This window comes from Tenebrio molitor, chromosome 7 (assembly GCF_963966145.1).
Source record: "Tenebrio molitor chromosome 7, icTenMoli1.1, whole genome shotgun sequence".
NCBI lineage: Eukaryota > Metazoa > Arthropoda > Insecta > Coleoptera > Tenebrionidae > Tenebrio > Tenebrio molitor.
In genome coordinates this window covers 15,379,753-15,387,381 of record NC_091052.1, presented here as the reverse complement: position 1 = coordinate 15,387,381, position 7,629 = coordinate 15,379,753, and positions in this window count along the sequence as shown.

Sequence of the window (7,629 nt, the reverse complement as noted above, 5' to 3'; positions counted from 1 at the left end):
GGAGAAGAAGGTGATAGTAAAAGTGTGGGACGAACAAGGAGTGAAAGAGTACAGGAGGAGACTGGAAGAAGCAACATTTAAGGAACAGGAAATAGAGAAGATGGTGGCAGAGCTGAAGGAATAAGTGATCGAGAAAGTGACGAAGAAAAAGGAGGTGATAGTAAGGGGATCAAAAGGCAGGAAAGAAAAATGGATGGTGGGGACAGAGAATGTGAGCAATCGAAGAGGGAAGTGGTAAAGGCGTTGAGAGAATGGAGGAGGAACAAAATCGACAGAATCAGATTCCTAGAAGCGAAAAGAAGATGCAGAGAGAGATGTAGAGAGAAGAAGAAGCAGAAGAGGGAAAGGGAGGAGAAAGAGATAAAAGAAATAAGAACAGAGAGGGAGGTGTGGAAATACATAAACCGAGAGAGTAAGAAAAAGGAACCAGTGAACGAGGAAATAACAATACAAGAATGGGAAGAGTACTTCATGAAACTGCTGGAAGGGAGAAAGGAAGGAGAAGTGGGAACATAAATGAAAGAGAAGCAGACGGCGCCGGAGGAAACAGAAATCACAGCGGAAGAGGTGGAAAGACAGACAAGGAACAAGGAAAAAGGACAAGGACAAGGAAAAAGAGAAAGGCACCGGGGTGGGACGGGATGCAAAATGAAGCGTGAATGTATGGGACTGAAAGAATGGTAGAGAGAATGGTTGAACTGATGAATGGGGTATGGAGGGGAGAAGGATTCCCGGTGGACTGGACAGAAGGCGTAATCTGCCCAATTTTTAAAAAAGGCGAGAAAAACAGAGCGGAAAACTACCGAGGAATAACTCTCCTGAACACGGGGTATAAGTTGTATGCGTCTGTTTTGAGCGAAAGGATGAAGAGAGAGATCGAGGAAAAGGGAGTGTTGCCGGATAGTCAGGCAGGGTTCAGGAAGGGAAGGGGTACTGTGGACAATATGTACATTCTGGACCATTTAACAAGGAACGAATTGAGGAAGTAAGGGGGGAGGATGTGCGCATTGTTCGTAGACTTCAGGGCGGCGTTCGACAAGGTTGACAGAGTGAAAATGTTTGAATGTCGTAGTGGGCAGGGAGAAAGTTTGGAGCCTGACGTTTGCGGACGACATGGTGATTGTGGCAAAGAGTGAGAGAGAGATGAAAGAAATGATGAGGAACCTGGAAAAGTATGTGAGGAAGAAAAATCTGGAAGTGAATGTTGAGAAGACGAAAATGATGGTGTTCAACAAGAGAACGAGGAAGAGTGAGGAGAGCGAGTGGAAGTGGGAAGAAAGCAAGATAGAAAGAGTGAGCGAGTTTAAGTACTTGGGCTACACCTTCAACGAGAGAGTTACGGACAAGACGCAAGTGAGGGAGGTAGTGACTGTTGATGTATTTCTCATTTTATAATTATTTAATAACAGTACTTTTATTTTGTTTAGGTTGGTACTAAAACCAACGAGTAGATGTAACTAAGGAAAAACCTGATATACGCCATAGACACTAACTTGAAACTTGTAGATGGTAAAACAACACGTTCACGTTTGAATAAACAGTTTTAGCTTTTAAATCAAAACAGTCGGCCTTATTAGAAAATCCCAACAGGTTATGGGCTACAGTGCGTATTAAAAAGAAAGTGCACTAACGGGAAAATATAATTTGGCGTACTGGTTGAAGTAATCTCCGCAAGTCCAATTTTGAGGTTAAGGAATCCACGAGGTGAACCAAAGAAGAAACAATGGATTCGTCAAGAATAATTAACGTTGGACTATTGGAAGGGAAAGCAAATTGGACTACGTGGAAATACAAAATTTCCGTCTGTCTACGAGGAGTCTCCGGAGCAATGGATGTTGTCCAAGGCAGGTTAGTGGCACCTAATACACTACAAGAAGATGCTACCGCTGCCCAAACAGCGACGTACAAAAGTGCATTAGAAGTATTCAATAAAGCAGACAGCAATGCCTTGATTATCTTAACCACGAACATGTCAGATGAAACGTTGCAGAAGATAATGCGATTCACGACGTCGCGAGAAGTATGGCTGGAACTTCACAAGTTGTTTGACGGCGTTTCTGAGGACAAAGTCTACAACCTCTGCTTACAATTCTTTGGATTTAAGAGGAATCCTGAAGTTGACATCGCATCACATATTTCAAAATTGAAAACACTATGGAGCGAGTTGAAGCAGGAGATGATGAAAGATGAAGCGAACCTGGAACTACCAGACTTATTTCTGATCTGTAAAATTCTGGGAACACTACCAGATGACTATTTTTCATTCAAGTCTAGCTGGATGTTAATGTCAAAAAGTGACAGAACAGTCGATAATCTGACAAATCAATTGTGTGCATATGAACGAGCCTTAGGGACCAAGGAGGACGAATCTTCTGATCAGAAAGCTCTGGTTGTGAACTCGTCGAAGCAGGCATCGCAGCAAGCGAATGTAGTCGATTCCAAGAAGAAAAAGAAGCTGATTTGTCATTATTGTAAGAAGCCAAATCACACCGTGAAAGTGTGTAGAAAGTGGATAGCTGATGGCAGGCCACCGAAATCGAGCAATCCGGAACCAGGTACGAACATGACACTCGTTTCTATTACATCAACTGTGATGAATTCTGAAAGCAGTAATAAAGACTGGTATGTAGATAATGGCGCGACAAGTCATATCACAAATGACAAAAATTCGTTCAGAACACTTGAACCATTTTCAACAACACATTCAGTAACCACAGCGAATGGTGAGAAAATTGAAGCCATTGGAAAAGGTACAGTGGAGATTGAAGCAGCAGTTGGAGGAAGATGGAACAAAATCACTCTGACAGATGTTTGGTGCGTTCCAAGTATTCAGAAGAATTTGTTCTCCGTTCTTGCAGCACAAGATAAACGTCAAAATAGCGAGTTCATCTCAACCACAGAAACTTGCAATTTCAAAGTCGACGGATTAGTCCAGCTGATAGGAGTTCGTGATCGATTTGGAGGACTTTATAAGTTGGCCGTGAGAAGTACGAAAACCAGCTCACTCGATGAAGTCAATGTCACAGGTACAAATAATCTCTTGCAGCTATATCATGAGAGATTCGGACATCAGAATAAGCGCCATGTGAAGTCGCTACTGAGCAAGGAGCTGAACATCAAAGTGGAAATGGACAGTGAACTGTGTGAAGGCTGTATGTACGGAAAAGCTCATCGCCTACCATTTGGCACTAGAACGAAGACAACAAAAGCAGGAGAGCGAGTTCACACAGATGTATGCGGACCATTTCAGGAATCGATGTCAGGATTTAAATATTTTGTGCTCTTCAAGGACGACTACACAAAATTCAGGACGATTTATTTCTTGAAAGAAAAATCAGAAGTTGCAGAGAAGCTGAGTCAGTTTTTAGCTGAAACAAAAACTGTTGGACATGTGATCAAAGAACTTCTGAGTGACAATGGGAAGGAGTTTGACAACAAGGACGTTAGAAGTATGCTTCAAAAGGAAGGTATTATTCAACGTCTAACGATGCCATACACCCCACAACAAAACGGCTGTAGCGAAAGAGAGAATCGCACAGTCGTCGAAACAGCAAGGGCAATTATGCATGCCCACGGAAACATTCCGCAGACACTCTGGGCTGAAATAGTTCGTTCAGCTAACTACATCTTGAATCGCACGGGACCTTCAAACGTGCCAGGAACATCTCCATATGAACTGTGGTACGGTAAGAAACCGGGACTGAAACACTTACGTGTAATAGGCTCCACTTGCTATGTTCATGTTCCGAAGCAAACCAGAAAAAAGATGGACCCAAAAGCCACTAAAGGTATTCTCATTGGCTACGATCATGATGACGGATACAGGATCTTCGACAAAGAGGAATGCAAACTCATTAGATCACGAGATGTCGTATTTGAAGAGAAAACGCTTGAGCACACGAAAAGTGTGATTATTCCAGAAGATGATTCAACGTCTAAACAGGAAATTCAAGCTGATCGCGATGATGAACTCACCGATGACGATGAAGAGGAGCAGGAAACCGAAGATACGTCAATTTCTGGAACTTCCGAGTCAGATTGCGAGCACAACGCCGACAGGACCACACGATGTCTACGGAACAGATCGACTCTGAAAGCGCCAGAGAAACTGCAAGACTACGTGATGCATCTTGCAACGTCACTTGAGGAACCAGAAACTTACGGCGAGGCCATGAAGTCGGATCAAAAGGATTACTGGAAAGAAGCCATGGACCGTGAAATGAAGGCTCTTCAAGAAAACGAGACTTGGGAGCTAGTGGACTTACCTCAAGGAAAAAGGGCTATTTCAAACAAATGGGTCTACAAAGTGAAAACCAACGCCGATGGATCAATCGATAAGTTCAAGGCGAGACTGGTCATCAAGGGCTATTCACAGCAAAGAGGAATTGACTATGACGAAACTTTCAGTCCAGTAGCCAGGAAGTCTACTATTCGAACGTTACTCAGTGTTGCCGCAAATGAAGGTATGAAACTTGCACAGATTGACGTTTCAACGGCTTTTCTCTATGGTGACTTGAAGGAAACCATATACATGCAACAACCTGAAGGACACGGTGATGGATCTGGGAGAGTATGTCGACTAAAGAAAAGCTTGTATGGGCTGAAACAAGCCCCTCGTTGCTGGAATGAGAAGTTTAGCAATTACATCATTAAATTGGGTTTTCGAAGGAGCGAAGCGGATCCTTGTCTTTTTGTTAGGCAAACAGGCTCCACAAAAATGTTCTTCGTCCTTTATGTTGATGATGGTTTAATTGCAGCCAATGACGAACAGGAACTTCAACAATTTATCGATGACTTAGGACGAAAGTTCAAAATAACTGCTAAACCTGCGTCGTTTTTCCTGGGACTGGAAATCAATCGAGAAGAAGACGGCTCGGTGAGGGTGAGTCAAACCCACTACACCGAAAAACTGTTAGAACGATTCAACATGAGTAACTGCAAGGCAGTGACTACTCCAATCGTCAAGGACAACGACACAGAAGAAAGCTCTCGAAACTCCGAGTTTCCATACAGACAAGCCGTGGGAGCATTGATGTTCCTCATGTGTGGGACACGTCCGGATGTTGCGTACGCACTCAGCGTGGTATCCAGAAATCTTGAGAATCCAACAGATCGAGACGTAGTTAGGGTCAAGAGGATTTTGCGGTACCTGAGAGGTACAACGAACTGTGGGCTTCTTTACAAGAACAACCAAGCAAAGGGGGTTTTTGAATGCTACAGCGATGCAGATCATGGTGGTGACCTTAGCACGGGGCGCTCGACCTCTGGTGTACTGTGCCTCCACTCTGGGGCCCCTATTTCCTGGATGAGCCAAAGACAATCTTCCGTTGCCATATCCACAACTGAAGCTGAAGTTGTAGCTGCCAGCGAAGCTGCCAGGGAGATCATCTGGATCAAGAGGATTTTAACTGAACTGGACCAATTGAAAGCAACACCTACATTACAAATCGACAATGAAGCTGCTATTCGACTTGCCCAGAATCCCGAGTTCCATCGAAGAACGAAGCATATTCGTATCAGACATTTTTTTGTTCGCGAATTAGTAACTGCTGGAGAGATTATGGTTTCAAAAGTAGATTCTGAAAAACAGCTCGCGGACATATTAACAAAACCATTGTTTTCAACCCGATTTAGAGATTTGTGTAACGACATGGGAATCTGTAAGTTATTAAATAAGGGAGAGTGTTGATGTATTTCTCATTTTATAATTATTTAATAACAGTACTTTTATTTTGTTTAGGTTGGTACTAAAACCAACGAGTAGATGTAACTAAGGAAAAACCTGATATACGCCATAGACACTAACTTGAAACTTGTAGATGGTAAAACAACACGTTCACGTTTGAATAAACAGTTTTAGCTTTTAAATCAAAACAGTCGGCCTTATTAGAAAATCCCAACAGTGACAAAGGCGAACAAGGTAGTTGGATGCGCGTGGGGTATCGGAGAGAGAAAGTGGGGAGGTGAGTTCGGGAGGAGAATGATGATGTTCGAGAGCATGGTAGAGAGCGTGTTGATGTATGGAGCAGAGATCTGGGGATGGAAGGAACAGGAGGAGGTGGAGAGAGTGCAAGAGAAATATTTGAGATGGGTGCTAGGAATGGACAGAGAAACACCAGGGTACATAGTGAGGGAAGAGTGCAAGAGGAGCAAGTTGAGAGTGAAAGCGGGAGAGAGCGGCAAAGTTCGAAGACAGAATGGGTGGAAGGGAAGAGTGTAGGATACTGTCTGAGTGCTATAAAGAAAAGAAAAAGAGCGCGGATGTGAAAGAGAGAGAGAATTACTGCAGAAGGAATGGATATGCCAGCTGTAACTACTGCTTTAGGAGTTAAATAAAACTCAGATTCTGGCTTATTCTTACTTATTCGTGCTGCAACATGAATGGCGGTTCCGACCAAGTTGTATCTGTCACAATAGTGTTAATGGTAATGTTAATGTTAGTGTTAGCCAGAATGTTAATCTTCAGAACATTGGTGAAACGTTCAACCGTTCACAATAATGGTAATGGTGATGTTAATGTTAGACACGATGTTAAGAGATCCAGAAAATGTCTGGTTCTTTAACATCTTCGTTAACATCTACCAATCACCATCGAGAATTTCACGCACGCGCAGGCGCAGTGACAGTTCACACCACGTTGACAGCTGTAAGAGTAACATTCCGTTAACATTAGCTGCTTTCCATTCAATATCCTTACGCCCCTGCTGCTTGAAGCCTCATACTTCTCGGAGCTGCTCGAGAGCAGTTATGAAAGGAACGGTTAAAATGTGCGAACTTTGAGTTGAAATGCCCGTGGTTAAAATCCTAGGTTAAAATGCACGTTTGGGCCACACGCCCCTGCACGAAAGGTGGTCCTTGAGGGGAAAGGGAACGGTAAAACCAATGAGCGTGATGCCCACCGTTTCTAGCAAATGGAACGTGGGGTTTCAAGCTCAGGAGCAGCTCCGAACGGTTCTTTTGACCGAATGGAAAGCAGCTATTATTGTGAACACTGGACTACTAACATTACCAATTTACCATTGCCATCTCCACTAACATTAACACTATTGGGACAGACCCATATGACTAAATACGCGTGCAGTTTTTCACTTTTCATTTTTATAATTTTTTCAGGAACTACGTGCTCACTGCTCATCGGTCAATTACACAAACTGACTATAAACACCGCGACTCTTATATAACTGATACACCCGTGCCCATATGGGACCACGACGCAACTTTTTTTTTTGCCTTGTTGAACAAAATGTAAATCTTTATTTAGTAACATGTTCCGAATGCACTTCATCAAGTGAGGAAAATCAAACAAATGTAGGTACAATCTCTATTCCATAAATTTTTAAAATAAACAACAGCGTTAAATTTAAAATCAGAAAACGAGGATTAAAAGATTTTAGGTACCTTTTGTCATAACAATTTATGATTTACTTTTCTGGCTCTAATAAAGGGCGAAGAAATGAAACGAATTAAGGTTAGTGGGACAACAGTCCTAGAAGCAACCTAGAAGATACAGCAGGCTCAAAGTGAAAATTCCACATTACGTGGTCTCCCACCTAAATACTTATCGATTCGAACGTATGTAGGGACTCTAGTCGTGTCAAAGACAGTTTATTTTGAAATGAAAAGCGAGAA